The sequence below is a fragment of the Pinus tabuliformis genome, chromosome 1_2, assembly GCF_031772625.1.
Source record: "Pinus tabuliformis cultivar Carrire ecotype Pingquan chromosome 1_2, CPIR1, whole genome shotgun sequence".
Lineage (NCBI taxonomy): Eukaryota > Viridiplantae > Streptophyta > Pinopsida > Pinales > Pinaceae > Pinus > Pinus tabuliformis.
This window is the reverse complement of record NC_142298.1, coordinates 356,878,843-356,898,356: the sequence shown is the minus strand read 5'-3', so window position 1 is coordinate 356,898,356 and position 19,514 is coordinate 356,878,843. Positions and strand designations below refer to the sequence as shown.

General features: G+C 42.7%; 1 protein-coding gene across 4 annotated transcripts in view; it reads left to right on the top strand.

Annotated features, from left to right (window-relative positions):
* The window catches only part of LOC149205841 (kihadalactone A synthase LFS-like), a 406,192-nt gene that overhangs the window by 326,049 nt on the left and 60,629 nt on the right, over positions 1-19,514 (top strand). The window contains exon 10 of one of the 4 annotated variants that reach the window (XR_016252495.1): positions 17,456-17,522. The exons of the other annotated variants lie outside the window; for them this stretch is intronic. The gene's annotated coding sequence lies outside the window, so the exon portion shown is untranslated. The remainder of the gene's footprint in view (positions 1-17,455; positions 17,523-19,514) is intronic. 4 annotated transcript variants of the gene reach the window in all.

The following is a 19,514-nucleotide window of genomic DNA, read 5'->3' as shown; positions in this document are numbered from 1 at the left end:
TCTTTTGGTGGGAGTTCCAGATTGGGGGTTTGTGGAGGATTAGAGCTGGGAGATTGAGCAAGGGATCAGCTCTTGCATATTGGAGGATTTTGGCAGAGTTTCAGGCTGAGTTTTGGTGGATTCTATTTAGTAGCGGCGCAGAGCCTTAAGGGACAACGTAGATCCCCAAGGGGGTGATTTTCAGGGGTCAGCTATTTCAGAAAAGCTTTCTGGGTTTTTCTGGGTTTCTTAAGTAGAGTCTGGTTCCAGAGTTTCCGAATTTTCTGAGGGGAATAGCCCCAAATCCTCATTTGATTTCCAGCAGTAGCAGCAGCACGACAGTTCTCCAGCAGCTTGGACGCAGTTCAGAGAGAGGTCATTCCTTTGCTATTCTGAGTGTATTTCTTCACTTACCTTGTGCAAGTCGAGGTGCCATCTTTCTGATCACCTCTTGTACTCATTCCATTACTCAGTATAATAAAATGGCTTAGCATTTCTCTCTGCATTTCTTGAGTATCTGCTTATATTTCATGTTCACATTATTATATGTTGTACCAATGTTATTCTTATCACTTTGAGTTTCCCGGTCACTATATAATTTGGACGTGTTTGGTTGGAGTTTGCTTGGGTTTGAGGGATATCCCGGAAATGGGATATTACAGTGGTATCAAAACATATAGATCTGACTCAACCTATGGAGCTAGCAATCTATGACACCGGGGGAAAAGCCCTACATCTGTTAGAGAGGTAGGAGATACAGAGACACTGGGCATAGGTTGGAGAACACCTACGGAGAGGGAGACTGTGTTCGGGTGGTGGACACAGAACAGGAGGAGCTTGTGGTGAACGTAGAACAGGAGGAGCCTGTGGTGAACGCAGAGCAGGAGGAACTGATGGCAGATGATGACGGGAAGAAATTTGCAAACATGCTCCTCAAATCAGTGCAGCATCTGTCGAGGCAGATCGAGGTGATGGGGCAGAGATTCACGGTGGTGGAGGCTAGACAGCATGAGAACCCATGAGTTTTCCAGGTTGGAGAGGGATCGGGTGCATCTCACCATTTGCCAGAGCAGGGTGCCATCAATGTGATACTACTCAGCAGGTGGCCTCACATGCCCCTATACGCTCTACCATGCCCACTTTCCTAGGAGGGGGCTGGAGCACAGCAGGAGGCAGAGCCTGTTTATATGGGCGATTATTTTGCGGAGTACCAGGCCTATGGGCAGGAGTTCAGGGATGCTCTCTCATTCAGAGACTTTGTTCAGCTAGCGGGATAATAGACCCAGCGACCATCACAGAGGATACCGGCATTATCATGATGGAGACACCCACCGCACAGCTAGTAGATTTCACTTGCCTACGTTTGATGGCTCATCAAACAGTTCGACAAAGTCTTGGGTGGAGAAGCTGGACATCTATTTCCAGCTTAACCAGATGTCAGAGACGGAGGCCATCAAGGTGGCGACATTACATTTGGATGGTGAGGCCTAGGACTGGTGGTTCCATGGGTTGGTTACACTCGAACACTCCACAGTGACGACATATGCTGAGTTCACCAGGAGACTGATAGAGAGGTTCGACCAGAGGGATCCGGAACAACATTTTGTTGAGATGACGAGGCTCAAACAAACCGGTAACCCAGAGACCTACATTGCAGACTTCTTGAGGGTTTCAGTGATGGTGCCCGATCTATCCACGACACAGAGGATCTACATGTATGTTGAGGGGTTAGCAGAGCCACTTCGGGGTCTAGTCAGGTCACTAAACCAGCCACACTCCAGGATGCTATTAGCAAGACCCGGGACTTACAGGATGCCTTACCCAGGACCCGGACACCTTACCCCTAGAGACAGGGTTTCCAGCCTAAGGGGAAGGATGTGAGGATTCCGCCTCCAAAGGGGAATCCAGGACGAGCATAGATTGATGATGATGCCAGGAGGAAGTTGAAGAAGAAGCGGTTGTGCTTTACCTGTCAGGAGTCGTGGGCATCAGGACATAGATGTGCTGCTAGCAAAACACATTTTATTGAGGTCTTCTTCGAGAGCAGCAGGGAAGAGGATGAGGAGGATGATGTGGAGGCAGGAGGTAGTCATGCCGTGCAGGATCGTTTGCCACCTCCACCACCAGCAGCAGGTGGTGTAGCTTTTGCACCTACCGGAGGGGCCCTTGCAGCATTGCGAGGAGTCCCCAAGTATTTGACGCTGCGCATACGGGGGACAGTACGTGGCCAGCGGGTATCAGTTTTGGTTGACAGTGGGGCAACCCACAACTTCATCGATGCATAGATGGTTGAGGGGAGAGGTATACAGAAAAAGAGCTTCGATGGATTTTCAGTTTTGGTCCCAGGAGATCAAACCATGGTGTGTGCTCGTTATGTTCCAGAGTTATTAGTGATGATGGGCACCTACACACTGACTGAACACCTTTTCGTGGTCGATCTTCCAGACACCAACATGATATTGGGTGTTCAGTGGCTTATCACTCTAGGGAAGGTCACGATAGATTGGAAGACCCTAGAGATGGAGTGGGATGATGAGAAGACAGGGAAGCATGAGAAGATACGGGAGCAGCACACATATCCGCCTCAGACTGTTTCGGCTCATTGGATGGAGGCAGTCTTCCGAAAGGGAGACGTAGAATGGGCAGTGGAGCTGCGTGCATCAGAGGCAGGGACTACAGGGCAGACAGTACACCCAAAGATACAGTCCATCCTTGACCGGTATGCCATAATATTTGGGGAGATTCCACCAGGATGGCCACCGGACCGGGGGTTTGAGCACACCATTGAGCTTGAGCAGGGTATACAGGCAGTGATTACTACCCCCTACAGGCATCCCAAGGCCTATCAAGATGAGATTGAGCGGGCCATTTAGGAGTTGCTGGCTCTTGGGCACATTCGGCCGAGCACGAGTCCTTTTGCTTCTTCCGTGGTGTTGGTGAAGAAGAAGGACGGCACATTGAGGATGTGCATTGACTACAGGGCCCTGAACAAGAAGACCCTGAAGAATAGGTACCCCATACCCAGGATCGATGAGTTGATGGATGAGTTGAGAGGAGCCCGATTCTTCTCAAAGATTGATTTGAGATCTGGGTACCATCAGATTCGTGTGAGGGAACAGGACATTCCCAAGACCGCCTTCAGGTGTCACTATGGGCACTTTGAGTTTTTGGTGATGCCCTTCGGGCTAACCAACGCCCCAGCTACATTCCAGTCTTGCATGAATCACATCTTCCGCAATCACTTGAGGAAGTTTGTGTTGGTATTCTTTGATGATATACTCATTTACAACAGGACTTGGGAGGAGCATCTCTAGCACATTGAGACAGTGTTGCGCATCTTGGAGGAGCAGCAGTTTTATGCCAATCTCTCCAAGTGTGAGTTTGGATTGACGGAGATGTTGTACTTAGGACACATCATAGGGGTGGACAGAGTGAGAGTCCAAGAGGAGAAGATTAGGGCCATCAGAGATTGGCTGGAGTCGAGGAACGTGTCGGAACTTCGAGGATTCATTGGTATTTGTACTTACTACCGGAAGTTTGTCAAGAGTTTCTCACAGCTTGTTGCCCCCTGACAGATTTGACGAGGAAGGGGGCATTCAGTTGGTCGGATACAACGCATCGAGCCTTTGACAGGCTCAAGGAGGTGATGAGCAGCTACCCAGTGCTTGTATTGCCAGATTTTTCGCAGCCATTTGTTTTGGAGTGTGATGCATCGGGAGAGGGGATCAATGCAGTATTGATGCAGGGAGGTCACCCTATAGCCTTTGAGAGCCGGAAGCTCCTTCCGCACGAGAGGTTGTATTCTATATACGACAAGGAGATGCTGGCCATCATGCATGCATTGGCCAAGTTCCGACAGTATTTAGTGGGTAACAGGTTCAGGGTGAGGACTAATCACAATAGCCTTAGGTTCTTTTTGGAGCAGAAGCAGCAGAAGTGGATCGGTAAGATCCAAGCGTATGACTTTGACATTGGGTATGTCAAGGGTAAGAACAACGTGGTAGCAGATGCCCTTTCACGTAGACCAGCCACGTTGTCTCTTATGAGCTTGGACGCAGACTGGAGGGCTCGACTCTTAGTAGAGTACTCCAAGGACAGATTTGCATGTGAGGTTCTAGATGGGCAGATGGTGGATGACAAGTACAGGGTGGTCGATGAGATCATCTACTATAGGGACCAGATCTTCTTGACTGAGAGATCTCAACTCAAGATGAAGATACTTTAGGCATCACATGATTCACCATTGGCAGGCCATTAGGGGTTTACCAAAACCTACAGGGCCATTAGAGAGAGGTTCTCATGGAAGGGCCTCAAGGAGGACGTACTCCAACATGTCTGGGAGTGTGACGTTTGCCAGAGGAACAATGGGGAGATGAGCCATCCCGCAGGATTATTGCAGCCTCTTCCCATTCCGGAGGGGAAATGGGAGTGTATTTTGATAGACTTCATCATAGGGTTGCCCATGGTACAGGACAAGGATTGCATCTTTGTCATCGTTGATCCACTGACGAAGTACTCACACTTTTTCGCCATATCCGCACACTACACAGCAGCACAGATGGCCGAACTGTTCTTCAGAGAGATCTTCAGGTTACATGGTCTTCCCAAGACCATCACCAGTGATAGGGACAGCGGTTTCATGGGCGGATTTTTGCAAGAGCTTTTCCGGTTGGTGGGGACGGAGTTGACACCAAGTACCGGTTATCACCCACAGACGGACAGGCAGACAGAGATAGTTAACAAGTGGCTAGAGGGCTACTTGCATAACTATGTCAGTGGGCAGCAACGAGCATGGCTGAAGTGGCTGCATCTAGGGGAGTACTGCTACAACACTACATATCACGTGTCCATTGGTATGTCACCATTCTATGCTTTGTATGGATATCATCCCTTATCTTTTGCTGACGTGATGTTTGGTGCTAGCAAGGCTTTGAGAGCCAAGATTTGGATCCAAGAGAGTCAGGATATTCTCCGAGCTCTCAAGGATAATATGGCTACAACACAAAACCAACAGAAGCTATATGCCGACAGGGGTTGGGTGGAGAGACAGTTTGAGGTAGGGGACTTGGTCTACTTACAGTTACAGCCATACCAACAGTCGTCACTGAAGCAGAAGGGGGTTGAGAAGCTCAAGCCCCGCTTTTATGGGCCATACATGGTGATACGCAGGATTGGACAAGTTGCGTATGAGTTAGAGTTGCCCCAAGGTAGCAAGATTCATAACGTCTTTCATGTATCATGCCTAAAAAAGGCATTGGGGCAGCATGTGACAGTGACGGATGAGCTTCCATTCACGGATGATGAGGGGCATTTGGTGTTGCAGCGAGAGGCTATTATTGATACCAGGGAGAGGCAATTGCGAAGCAGGATGGTCTGGGAATTTTTGGTGAGGTGGAAGAATTTACTAGATGAGGATGCCACTTTGGATAGTGAGAAAATATTGCAACATCCATCACTTTAGATGCTTGAGGACAAGCAACATTTTGCCGGGGGAGACTGTAATATTCCTAATTAGCCATGGCTAATTGGAATATTCGATTTTGCTCAATTTTGCCTTCTATTGTTATTTATAAATAAAAAAGTGAGGGAAAGGGGGACATAACTCACCTTTAGGATAAAATCACTCCCTAGTAGCACAACGTTGTGACTTAAATGGGAGCCAAGGGGGCCAAAGGACCACGCAGAGATGGGGCCCACGCAGACACTTGGAGGGACTGCGCAGATGGAAAGGAACACGTGGCAAGAGAGGGACTACGTTGGAGGAGGTGGGCCTTGGGATTGAAAAAAGGGCAATGCTATAAAGGAGAGAGGAGCCTCTTCATTTTGTCATTGGATTATGTACATTTGAGCTAGTCACTTCGACTTGGAGCATGCTGGCTGTTTAGCCTGTTTGCAACACTGTTTAGTGCATTGAGTGTCTCCGTTCGGAGATCTCACCCTTAGCCCCGGGGGACTTCAATTGCTTACTCGGGCAAGGTAGTTTCCAGCAGTCTTTTGCAGTAAGATTGATCTTTGGCGTTGTGGAGGAGCTAAGCATTTGAGGACTGCGCAGTCTTGAGAGAGAGGGACGTAGTTCTTTTGGTGGGAATTCCGGATTGGGGGTTTGTGGAGGATTAGAGCTGGGAGATTGAGCAAGGGATCAGCTATTGCATATTGGAGGATTTTGGCAGAGTTTTGGGTTGAGTTTTGGTGGATTCTATTCAGTAGCAGTGCAGAGCTTTAAGGGACAACATAGATCCCAAGGGGGTGATTTTCAGGGGTCAGCTATTTCAGAAAAGCTTTCTGGGTTTTTCTGGGTTTCTAGAGTAGAGTCTGATTCCAGAGTTTCAGCATTTTTTGAGGAGGGGAACAGCCCCAAATCCTCATTTGATTTCCAGCAGTAGTAGTAGCACGACAGTTCTCCAATAGCTTGGACGCAGTTCAGAGAGAGGCCATTCCTTTGCTATTCTGAGTGTATTTCTTCACTTGCCTTGTGCAAGTCGAGGTGCCACCTTTCTGATCACCTCCTGTACTCATTCCATTACTCAGTATAATAAAATGGCTTAGCATTTCTCTCTGCATTTCTTGAGTATCTGCTTATATTTCATGTTCACATTATTATATGTTGTACCACTGTTATTCTTATCACTTTGAGTTTCTCGGTCACTATATCATTTGGATGTGTTTGGTTGGAGTTTGCTTTGGTTTGAGGGATATCTCGGAAACGGGATATTACACGAAAGAAGTTGGATTCTACTAGTATTGAAGGGATGTTCGTTGGCTATAGTCTCTTCTCAAAGGCATATAGAATCTACATCAAGGAAGGGAGACACATTGAAGTAAGCAGGGAAATTATATTTGATGAGAATCAAGCCTACAAAAGATCAAAGGATATTCCTATTGATTCCGATGATGAAGATCTACCCATATTTGAAGAAGAAGAAGTACAACCTGACAACCCTTCTACAATTCAAGAGGAAGTATAAGGACCAAGTGACCTTATTCAACCTGTGGTCATACCAAGCACAAGTAAGAGGCCAAATTGGTTAAAACCTACTCTTGAATATGCCAAAGGGCATGGAGCTGTGAAAGGAACCTTTAGGGAAAGCAAAAGGCTGAAGAGATATTTTAGATATGCTGCATATATGACAAGACTAATTGAAGCAGAACCATCTACATTTGAAGAAGATGCTTATTAAGAAGTATGGAAGAAAGCTATGTAGGAAGAATATCAATCCATCATGAAGAATGTGGTTTGGGAAATTGTTCCTAGACCTAGTGACAAAACGGTTGTCACCGCAAAATGGATCTACAATGTCAAACACGCTGTTGATGGAAGCATAGATAAATACAAGTCTAGATTTGTTGCAAGGGGTTTCTCTCAAAAGGAGGGCATAGATTATGAAGAAACCTTTGCACCCACTGCAAGGTATACTAGCATTAGATCTTCGACTTCATTGGTTGCGACTTTGGGATGCAACGTTCATCAAATGGAGATGAAGATAACATTTCTGAATGGGGCCATCGATGAGGAATTATACATTGAGCAACCCGAAGGCTTTGAGGTAAATGGTAGGGATACTCATGTTTGTAGACTCAAGAAGGCCCTGTATGGTTTGAAGCAAGCTCCTAGGGCATGGTATGCAAGAATGGATGCATGCCTTCTAAGAATTAGGTTCATGAAGAGTTTTGTTGATCCAAATATCTACATCAAGGTTGTGAATAATGAGCCAGACATTATTTTATTGTATGTGGATGATCTATTCATCACTAGTGTGGAGAGAAGAATACAAGAATGCAAGAAGATGCTGGAAGCTGAATTTGAGATGAAGGATCTAGGACTGATGTGTTGAATAAAGTTGTAATTGATGGCATCATAGTTATATTTGTTGAAACAAACGCTCGATATTGTGCAAACTCGAGGAGACCTAAACCCTAACGACTTGACTAGACCCTAGGTGCATGAGTATATTAATGAACTTCTAGATGCACTTGCCATAACGAAGCGCTAGCAATGATGTCATTATGATATCATGTTTGCATTGTTGAAGTTAGCCATGTCGGTCATTAATGATGGCAAGCCAATAACTTGCCCTTAGATGCATTGTCCAAGCTTTGTTGGAGATGGCTTAAGAAAGAAGTTACCTTGTTGAAGATGCCCATGAAGACATATTGAAAAGGAACCCTAGCCTTGTTGAATGATGCTCATAATTCCCATGTGATGAAGCCCTAATCTAGTAACCCTAGATGTATGAATATGTCAAAGAAACCCTAGTCCTTGTATATGCATGAAGATCACATGCACTAGCATGTCAAAATAGTGAAAAGATTCTAATCCACTTGATGCTCTAATTCCATAAAAGAAATTCTTTAATAGGGATGTTATGAAAAATATGCATATGATGAAAGAAAAATTTAATTTCCATCATTAGAGTTCATATCTTGAAGGGAATACTATATCATCTTATAGAGGAGGTCATAAGCTTTCCAATGAGTACTCGCTTGCCTCCTAATTCCTTACCGTTGAAGAGAAATCAATTTTTGAAATCAGCATATGTCAAAAATTGTCAAACTGTCCAAGCCAACTTGAGTAGGCTCATAACCCTTGGCAAAGAGACGTGTCCCTTCAGAATATGGAAAAACCACTATAAATATAAACCTAAATTCGTCCATTCAAGCTCAGATTTTTCGGTGGAGACAAGACAAGAGGTAGAGAAGCAGCGACAACCTAGAAAAGCAAGGAAGACAAGTTTGTGGAATTGTTTTTGGGTTAAATAGTCTCCCACAAATTCGAGCTAGGAGTAGAGAAGTTGCCATAGTTGCCATAGTCGACGCTGCCATAGTTGTCATGGTCAAAGTTGCCATAGTTTTCGTGGTTGCAATTGCCATAGTTAAAGTTGTCGTAGTTGTCGTGGTTGAAATTGCCATGGTCGAAGTTGCCATAGTTGTCGTGGTTGAAGCTCTCGCATTGTTGCTGTGGTTGAAGCTACCATGGTTGAAGTTGTCGTAGTTGTTGTCGTCGAAGCTGCCGTAGTTTCCATGGTCGAAGTTGTCGTAGTTGCTGTGAAAACTCCTACACCAGAATCCCTACTGCAACAAACTGATGTCACTTCTCCTACTTGATTAAATCATACAAGTTATTTACTGTGTTCTACGGTAAATCTCAAAGTAAATACATTTGCAACCTTCACTTATTTTACATCTAAGTTGCACGAAACGGGGAAACGGAAACGAGTTTCCGAAACGGGAAGCGAAACGAAACGCGACCTCCCCAAATTTTGGAAACGGGGAAATGCGAATATATATAATAATATATATATAGATATATATATATATATATATATATATATATATATTAGGAATTTAAGAAATATGTGCAATCATAAAGCATATATGATACATTCTAATTTATTACATTATGATAAAATTGTCAATTGTCAATGCATAGACTATAAGTATCTAAATTTACATCACATTTACTCATGAATAATCACATAATGAAAATAGAAATATCCAAAATCAGCCACGAGAAATTTCTAATTTTTTGTCTCGTGGTTGATTGGGAGTCTCCTCCTACATAGTCGAATGACCTTAGTGCTCTTGATTAAATACAAGTTTCATACCCTAGTACCCTACATTCTCTTGATTATTGGGAGTCTCCCCTGCATAGAGGGCTTTGTTCTCTCGATTAAATACAAGTTCCATACCCTAGTACATGATAAAATCCAATGGAAACATTGAAATCCCCCAATCCTGAAATCCTGAAAAACAGATAAGTCTGCTGGATTTTGAGTAAGATCTAAAATTCTACTTTCTCCATATGAAATCCAATGACGGCGAAACCACTCTCAAACATCCTGAGTCATTTCATGGTAATGTTAAAAATTTAAGTAAAAGGATGAAAATGAAAAATAAAGGAGAATATCACTTTTACTTTAAGAATTTAACATTACCATGAACTGCATATCAACACTAGGGCAAACAAATGTAAGAGATCTACATTAGAAAAAAAAAAATTAAAAAACAAATGTTTTTTTGGGGGAAACGTGACCCGTACGGCCTGGAAACGCGTTTTCGGCCGTACGGCGACGTTTCCGTTTCGGGAAACGTGGCCGTACGGCCGGAAACGCGTTTCCAGGCCGTACGGTACGGGGAAACGCGTTTCGTTTCGTTTCCCCTGGAGAAACGCCCCCTAGGGCCACGCTTCCTGCAACTTAGTTTTACATATATGCGGAAACAAAATACTGAGTAAGAAAGGAAAACACAACACATAGGACACAGTTATTTTTGGACAAATAGTCCCCTGAAAAACCCAATGCAGGAAAATCGATGTAGTAGCTCTGAGGGTTTATTATTATTATGCAGTAGAAAAATTTGAATACATTATTGAATAGCTCACAGGGTTATTCAGTTACAGAGAAAAAGATTGGCAGAAGCTTTGTGAGTTGACCTCACACAATCACTGAGAAAAGTCCCGGCTATTTTGGCTACTGGATGAGATGCCCCTGGCAGGCACTGCGCTAGCTTTGCGTTGCCTCTACGCTATCCCAGTGTCAACCCTTTCAGGCACTACATCACTCAGCTGGGATTTCGATTAGGAGCTCAAAGTCACTGCTATCAGCCTCTCGGTCTCACACCCTAGCTTTCGGTTGCTAAAACTGACCCTCTTCTCTGATTTTCGACTCTCTCTCTACCTTTGTGTCACTTCTGCATGGCCCTTCTGGCCCTGCGTTAGCCTCTGCGTCACTTCTGCGTGGCCCTTCTGGCCCCGCATTAGCCTCTGTGTCAAGGCTTCTGGATCACTTATTGCCTCCCTCTGTTGATGTATCTCCGGCTGAGAATCTCTCTCTCCGGAAGCTTCTATCCCTACCCCTCAATTGCAAGAGATTTCCTCAATCGATCTTTCCTCTTGAGAACTTCTCACTTCAGAAAATTGATTTTCTCTTTCTCTCTGTGTGTCTTCCAAATGACCCTCAAGCCCCTTATTATATCTTCCTGTTGGACAACCAACTACCTAGAATAAAACATAATCAAAGGCTCAGATCGTTTTGACTTTATCCATGGCTTTTTTTAGAAGTTTCACCCCTGATTAGATTGATAGCATTAATATTTTAATTTTCCTAAGTTTAGACGTAGGAACCCCATTAAAAATATTAATTATTTTAATATAATCACTTTTGGGTGGAATTTCCCAAAACACTTGCTGAGATCTTTGGAATACCTATGCCCAAACCTCCCTGCAAAATTTGAGGCTTAGAGCACATCCGATGCTACCCCAAATCAACACTCCCTCTTAGTGAGGAATATGCTCTAGCAATACACTGCCTTTCTGCATATTGCTCTGATTCTGAAGCATCGTCTTTGCGCTGCTGATGGCTGACATACTATCCACCAACCACTGCGTTGTTGCTGCTACTGTACTGTTTTCTTTGACACTGCCACTGCCAATGCTACATCTGTACTGCAGCTCCCTCTCAAACGCTGCATCTGCTATGCTGCTAGCGCCGCCACTGCTAACACTGCATTCGTAATGCAACTTAGTTGCTGAGAGAAACAACTGAAATCACCCGAAACTGGATAAGTATCCAGTGGATACTCCTCGGTGTTGACATCCTGACTGTTGCTAGCCCCACTCTGCCTCTGAAGCCACTACGCTATTGAAGCTTTGCAATGTACCTCCTCGCACTGCTGCCTCATTGCTCTGCGCTACTCAGTCTCTGGCTCTCCTAGCCACTGCATCTTTTGAATCAACACTCCATGGCACTAACTGAAACTCCACCATCCCTCTACTACTGATTATGGGCTCCCGTAGCAAGGTGATGATGCAAGAGGTGGGCTCCTCAAGGACCCTGTCATCTACAATCCTCCCAACTACAGCTCTATATTAGCCCACGTCCCTCCTGAAGGTATCTTGGCTGTCATGGCGAACTCCTCCTCGTAAATCTTTGCGGCTGAAACCTTGGGATCAAGCTTCTTGTCCTTGTCCTTTTTCTTCAAAGGACACTACGATGCATAGTGGCCCATCTCGCCACATTTGAAGCACTTCATCTTGGAGATGTCCTTCTTGCGTCTCTGTTGACCAAACTGCCCCTTTGATGCAAGGGTTGCATTATCCTCTTCCTCCACTCTGGGCTTCGACCCACTACTATTGCTGCTCCCGTCAAGTTTGACCTTGAGCAAGTCTCTCCTTAGCTCTTCCTGTTTCACAGATGCCCACATCTCATCCCAATTTGGCAATGTTGCTTTGCCCAGGATACTCTGGACAAAGATTTGCCAATCATCTGAGACAGAGTTTAGAGCCAATCTCACTAACTCCGAGTCTTGAGGAGTATGTCCCGCAACTGACAACTCATCACAGGTCTCCTTCAGTTTCGTAAGGAATGGATCCAGTCGCTCCCCCTTCTGCATCTGAGCAGATATCAGCTTTTGCTCTAAGTACATCTTCTGCTGCTCGGAAGTTCCCTGATACAATGTGTCCAAGGCATTGCAAATCTCCTTAGTGGTACCTTTGCTAGCAACGTGGCACACCATGTGATCCTTGACTCCATCTAGGATCATCCTCTTCGCCTTAGCCATCTCAGCTTTATATTTTTTTAGCGGATCTCCATTCGTAGGTTTAACCACCACATTATCAATGTACACCTTGAGGGCATGCTCATCTAGCAGGAAGGTCATCCTAGCTTTCCATATGGCATAGTTGGAAGCCCCGTCCAACCTATCCTGATCCCTCAAGCCACTGGTTGCCATCTCCTCCGGAATATTGTTGAAGAACTCCCTCTTTTTCCCTGTTGCGTAGCTCCTAGGCTGACTTACGCACTTTTTGATGGAGCTGGTAAGTTGTTGCTCCTCTATTGCTCAGCAATTGAGAAATGTTGATTTCCTTGGCAAGAAATCATTGAGGAAGTATTCCCTCACTATGCTCTGCTGCTTCTTTCTTCTAATGTCTTTTCAACTCGACAAAGCTGCTCACTGAAAAATTTGCGTCCACCAACTGCTCCTCACACTGAGGTTTAACGCTGCTCCCTCTGCCACTTCAAAAATTCGAACTGGAAGCTCTTTTCTCTCTGTCAACTCACTCGGAGAGAGAGACTACCTCGAATTTTCGATCCTTCGGCTAGAACTGCGCAAACCCTCTAGGGTTTCGACTTGCTACCTCCTACAACTTTTCGATTTCCCCTTCTGCTCAGCGTTGGGGTTTCTGGTTCTGCTCCTCTTGTTTCTCCTGCACTAGCTCTGATACCATGTGAAAATTCCTACACCAGAATCCCTACTGCAGCAAACTGATGTTACTTCTCCTACTTGATTAAATCATACAAGTTATTTACTATCTTCTACAGTAAATTTCGAAGTAAATACATTTGCAACCTTCACTTAATTTACATATATGTGGAAACAAAATACTGAGCAAGAAAGAAAAATACAACACATAGGACACAATTATTTTTGGACAAATAGTCCCCGAAAAACCCAATGCGGGAAAACCAGTGTAGCAGTTCTGAAGGTTTATTACTATTAAGCAGTAGCAAAATCTGAATACATCATTGAATACCTCACAGGGTTATTCAGTTATTGAGAGAAACACTGGCAGAAGCTTTGTGAGTTGACCTCACATAATCACTGAGTAAAGTCCCGGCTACTGGATGAGATGCCCCTAGCAGGCATTGCACTAGCTCTATGCTGCCTCTACGCTTTCCCAGCGTTAACCCTTTCAAGCACTGCATCACCCAGCTAGGAATTCGATTAGAAGCCCAAAGTCACTGCTCTCAACCTCCCGATCTCACACCCCAGATTTCGACTGCTAAAACTGACCCTCTGCTCTGATTTTCGACTTTCTCTCTCTGCCTCTGCATCACTTTTGTGTGGCACTTCTGGCCCTACGTCAACCTCTGCATCAAGGCTTCTGGATCAATTACTGCCTCTCTCTATTGATGTATCTCTGGCTGAGAATCTCTCTCTCCAGAAGCTACTATCCCTGCCCCTCAATTGTAAGAGATTTCCTCAATCAATTTTTCCTTCTGAGAACTTCTCACTTCAGAAAATCAATTTTCTCTATCTCTTTGTGTGTCTTCCAAATGACCCTCAAGCCCCTTCTTATATCTTCCTGTTGGACAACCAACAACCTGGATTAAAACATAATCAAAGGCTCAGATCATTTTCACTTGATCTATGGTTTTTTCTAGAAGTTTCACCCCTGATTAGATTAATACCCATTAATATTTTAATTTTCCTATATTTAGACGTAGGAATCCCTTTAAAAATATTAATTATTTTAACATAATCACTTATGGGTGGAATTTCCCAAAACGCTTGATGGGTTCTTTGGAATACTTGTGCCCAAGCCTCCCTGAAAAATTTGAGGCTTAGAGCACATCCGATGCTACTCCAAATCAACAATTGTTGTGGTTGAAGATGTTGTGGTTGAAGTTGTCATGGTTATCATGGTCGAAGTTTTGATTTATTGGGATTGGACAAATAGAGCTTGTTAAATTCTTCTCTTGAGAACATAATAAGGCAGAGTTGGAGAACTTTGTGAAGCAACATATTGAAGATTTGTGGAGATCATTGAAGACCATGATGCATTGAAGCCATCATGAGGTGACCTTGAAGAAGTTTTGTTTGGGTAACATGAAGAGGTATGGAGACACCTTCTGAGAAGACAAATTTGTCATTAATGAGCTAAGTGCTTTGGAGATCAAGGGCGTTCTTGAAGGTGAAGATTATTTTCAGGGCTAGTTGTAGAAGATATTGGGAGCCTTGAAGAACTATTAAATTTATCTTGATGAATTGAAGTCGTGGGTTGGAGCCCTAGAGGATAGGAGTCTTAAAGAAGACCAGGTTGGAGCTTGTACCAGAGATAGGGTTTGAGCCCTAGAGGTTGGAGCCTCATAGAGACAAGGTTGGTGCCTTGGAAGATAGGGTTGGAGCCCTAAAGGATAGGAGTCCTCAAAAAACCAGGTCGGAGCCTATACCAGAGATAGGGTTGGAGCCCTAGAGGTTGGTTCCTCAAAATGACAAGGTTGGAGCCTTGGAAAGTCCAAGTTGGTGCTTAGCATAATACAAGTTGGAGCCTGGGAGATAGAAGATTGGTGTCCTCATATAGGGTTGGAGCCCTACACATATATTGTACTTGATCTATCGTAAAGAAGGAATTAATAAAAGTATTTATTCTATTATTGTTCATTTTGTGTTCTAAATATAAGTGATCTAACTGGTAGAAATAACAATTGAAAAGAAATATTGATTCACCCTGTGAAAATTCCTAAACTGGAATCCCTACTATAGCAAACTGATGCTACTTCTCCTACTTGTTAATCCATAGAAGTTATTTACTGTGTTCTACGATAAATATCGAAGTAAATACCACTATAGCCTTCAATTAATTAAATTATAAGTGGAAACAGGATACTGAGCAAGAAAGAAAATACAACGCAATGGACACCACTATTTTTGGATAAATGTCCCCGGAAAACCCAGTGCAGGAAAACTGGTGCAATAGCTCTGAGGGTTTTATATTATTAAGCGGTAGTTTTTGAATACAACTCTAGATGCCCTCACAACAATCCAATTATAGAGAAATACAATTGGCAGAGAAGAATTGTGAGATTACCTCACTCTACTTGGAAAATCCTGGCTGTTCCGATAGCTGAATCAGCTGCCCCCAGCTACAACTACGCTGCCCCTACGCAGTTACTGTGTGGGCTTGCGTGGAGCTCTCATAGGCTCTGCGTCAGCTCAACTAGGAAACGTCTTGCCTTCTGGAGCAGTTTCTAGCCCTCCCGACTCAGAAATGTCAGCTCCTTTGCAAAAGTCGGACTTCTGCGTGAGTGACTGAGCTGCCTCTGCGTGAGCTCTTCTGGCTCAATGTCAAGATCTGCATGGGACCTTTTGGCTCTGTGTCAACCCCTCTGGTGTCTCTCCACTGCATATCTTGGGCTCTGGAGAAGATACTCCAACCCAACAATGTTGCACGAAGCCCCCCCCGGTTCCAAGCCCCAAAGCACATCCTGTACGGAAGCGCCTAGGAAGCTTGGCTGAAAGCGCGCTTTCGAAATTCGGAAGCACTGCTTCCGAAATTTTTGCGGTTTCTTGGAAATTCGGAAGTGTGGTACGGAAGCGTCGCTTCCAAAGTAGTGTGGCGCTTCAGAGGAGGAAGCGTACGCTTCCCAAACGCTTCCAGAAAAGCATTTAGAAAATCGTTTTTTTTTTCATTTTTTTTTTTTTTTAATTTTAGGTGAGTTTGCTTGGGGGTGGGTCCACCTTGGGTTAGGGTGACGAATGAAGGCAAAAAAAAAATATAAATATAGCAGATGCTCCCTCATGGTAATGTTAAATTCTTAAAGTAAAAGTGACATTCTCCTTTATTTTTCATTTTCATCCTTTTACTTAAATTTTAACATTACCATGAAATGACTCAGCATGTTTGAGAGTGGTTCCAGCCTCATTGGACTTCATATGGAGAAAATAGAATTTCATATCCTATTCAAAATTTAGCGGACTTAACAGTTTTCAGGAATTCAGGATCAATGGGATTGTGGCATTTCATTAGATTATATCAAGTATGAAGGTATGCGATTAGCATTTAATCAAGAGCACCAAGCCCTATATGTACCCTAGTGTTGGTGGTGTTAATTGTTGAACTCTTTTGTCACGCGGCACACCCTTAGTAAAAAATTACCTTTCAATCAAGTCAAAATCATCGATCAAGCATGTTAAGCTTTTTCTACCATATTTTAAGTCTTGAATTAGGTAGTTTGATCAAAATTGGGCAATGTTGACTAATATCCCTAGACAATCGAGGTAGAGGCAAAGGCTAGACAAGAGGAGAAGAATCTAGATTCTAGATGGTTGATGCATCTAAATGGTTGATGCTCGAATAATTAATCATTAATGTACAATGGATGTTATATCTATCTTGATTTATGCAAAAATATGCATGTTTTCATGTCTTCTACAATTAATTTGGTATTTGGGATGTTTGTTTTGAGTATAAATGCAAAAAAATATAAATATAAATATATATATATATATATATATATATATATATATATATATATATATATATATATATATATATATATATATAGCAGATGCTTCGCTTCCTAGATTTTTGGAAAATGACGCTTTCGCGTCCCCGCTTCGTCCCCACTTCGTGCAACATTGAACCCAACTATCCCTGCCCCTTAATTGCAAGAAATCTACTCGATCAGAATTTCCTCCTGAGAACTTCTCACTTCAGAAATTCGATCTCTTGATCTTTCAGTGTATTTTCCAAATGACACTCAAGCCCCTTCTTATATCCTTTTTGTTGGACAACCAACGGCCTAGATTAACTCCTAATCAAAGGCTCAAATAATTTTAGCTTGATCCTCGTCTTCTTCTAGAAGTTACAACCACAATTAGATTAATACCCATTAATATTTTAATTTTCCTAAGTTTAGACTTAGGAACTCCATTAAAAATATTAATTATTTTAATAATCTAACAATTGTGGTTGCAGGAGGTTAACTCATTGGAAGAACTTTGGGCAAGCAACCTAGTCATCTGCAAGGCCTAAAGGCCTATTGGTTTGTCTCCTCAAACTCTCATTTTTATCTTTGTTTTACTAGATGCCTCTAATCATTTCATTTACATTTGTAATATATACATAAAAGTGGCATAAATATAACTTGAAAGTCACCTAACACATTAACAAGTCATTGCATCAATTGGGTAATCATTGTTTAGTATATTTTTTATGACCGTCACACTGTTTGGTAAGCATCATAAATTATGATCATACATAACGGGCACATTGGACTTTGGCATCTTAGTGTTTAATTGCTTGTTCCTTTTGGAGATCTAATTGTTTCATCTAAGAGATTGTATTGGCATTGTGGTAATTTAATCATCTAAATTGTCTATCTCTTGAGCAATATTTTATTGGAACCCTTTTCATCCCTGTATTGTCTCTAAGGAACCTTGCTAATTGTTCTAAGTTATATCATGGATAAGTGTTCTAATCTTTCTTATAGCCATTATTGTCATTAGGTTAATGTTCAAGGTTAAATTGAATATCTATTGTGAATGATAATTTATCTTTGACATATTGCTGAATTGTCATAAAGAGCATTGATCTTGTCTTTCATTCAATTATCTCTTGGTTACATTAGATATATTTCTTTGGAACTTTTAATTTCAGCACTGTGGTTAAGATTATCCTCCATTCGTTAATTAAGTACTCTTTTGTCATAATTAAAGATCGATTGCAATCTCACCATAATCATAATAATTTCACCATAAGAAGCACTCAATCACCTTGCATTTGCATCTTAGGAATAGTTCTGTATAAATTAATTAACCACCAAGCATAAGCTTTGTTGATAGAAAGATAGGGCCACCCTTATTCTTGTAGCTTGCGAAGGATAGACCCCCTCTAATGGTTAACATGATGACATTGCAGTGGTCAGAGCCACAGTGTCTGCAACATTGGAAGCACCGGGTAGTTAGATTTCAAGGGGAGGTATCATTAACCAAGACATTGCTTGCTTCACCTTGACTTCTCTCTACAACTTACTTTTGAGACTATCCTCAAAATAGCTAAGGATTAAGGGATTCACTTAGTTAGGCATTTAACTAAAATAAACCAAGACTTTGCATTTCACCTAGATTGTAGGACTTGCACTTCATATAGGATAGCTAAGCATCTCTTAAACAGTGATTTTCCATCAAATCATTTGGTACTTGATATAAAGCAAGTAGTTCACTCCATAAGGCATTGGTCTCACTAAAATAATACAATCTAATCTATTAACTTGCTAAAATCAACCAGGTGGCTAGACAATTCAATCATGTCTCCCAGACTTGTTGGTTGCCAAAAAATATCGCATTCTCACATTCCATAGGAACTAACCCCCATAGCCTTTTTTTGGGAGACAACTAGAACAGAGAGGATGGGGATCAGACTGACAGCCCTCGCCCTGAGTCGTTGTCACATCGTGCCTATACAATTTGAGCAACAACAGATCCCCCAAGTATCAACTACCCTAGGAGAGAGTCTAAACAAAGAGAGTGTTGACTAGGTGACAACCCCTTCTCTGAGCATTGCGCCATAAAGACTATACCTTGTAGGGTTGGAGAAATTTCCCACAGTTAGGTGTACATCTTAGGCAACAACATTTTTTGGTGCCATTGTCAGGGATAAGTTTTCTTTGACTCGATTTTTCGACTACCATTTCAGTTTTTACATCTTGGATTTTTCGATTTATATTCATGTTCAAGTGGCGACTTCACTTTTCATTTTCTGTAAGAATTTCTGCTAGAAGCCTTCTTCTCATAGACTTCTTGCTAATTTTGAGCAAGAACCCCTATGATATCCACCTTCTCTTTTAGGGTTAAGTGAGCCAAACATCATGGATGACTGGTTCGCCCCTTGTAATTTTACTAACATTCAAGGCTATCGGCATGTTATTCCAAAAAAGGTTATTGATAACTTGCTTTCTTTTCAAGGAAATAATGCAATTAATGCTAAAGATCACCTCAAGAAGTTACTTCTTTGTGTGAGTAAGTGGTGTACAACT